The sequence below is a fragment of the Hipposideros armiger genome, unplaced genomic scaffold, assembly GCF_001890085.2.
Source record: "Hipposideros armiger isolate ML-2016 unplaced genomic scaffold, ASM189008v1 scaffold_148, whole genome shotgun sequence".
Lineage (NCBI taxonomy): Eukaryota > Metazoa > Chordata > Mammalia > Chiroptera > Hipposideridae > Hipposideros > Hipposideros armiger.
In genome coordinates, this window is record NW_017731498.1 from 1,503,520 (window position 1) to 1,504,101 (window position 582).

Consider the following 582-nt stretch of genomic DNA (forward strand, 5'->3'; position numbering starts at 1 on the left):
GTAGAGGGCGCAGTGTCACTGGCCCTCATGTGGGAACTGAACCAGTGGCCCTGCTGCTCAGAGCTGGCGTCCCAAGCCAACTCTTAACCAACGCACCACTCGGCGGCCCTAGACTTAACTTTTTAAAGAAATAAAGGCTAGGAAGTTTCTTGTCCCTCATTCTTGACTCTCATTTCATTTGTTGCAGGTAACATCCCTTTTAATATTTCAAACCAATAAGGCAAGCTCCACCTGAGACTATTATTACTATTGCCATCACCACCCTGGGGTCATTCCATAAAGTCATCAAGATGCATACTAACATCCAGAAGATCTGTCCTCTTCATAGCCAATGGTAGTCATCTCTCTTGCTCCCTGGAGGACAAGAGACCTCATAATTCCTACAAGAAGCTGGTGGTTTACTACTGAACCATGTATCTCTTGGTGATGCTGCCACATCTAAATGAAGGTGAAACCAGGACCACTGGTGCTGAATAAAATAAATAGGGCACTGACAGTTCACATGGGCAGTGCAGGAATTCCATATTCAAGAAGCCCTTTCACCTGTCAAAGGACAAGGAAGCAATTCTAAACAGAGTGCAT

The 582-nt window shown here is 45.4% G+C and overlaps 1 pseudogene; it reads right to left on the reverse strand.

The window, feature by feature from the left end:
• LOC109387116 (glycogenin-1-like) overlaps positions 1-342 on the reverse strand; it is a 7,032-nt pseudogene extending 6,690 nt beyond the window's left edge.
• Between the last annotated feature and the right edge of the window lie 240 nt (positions 343-582).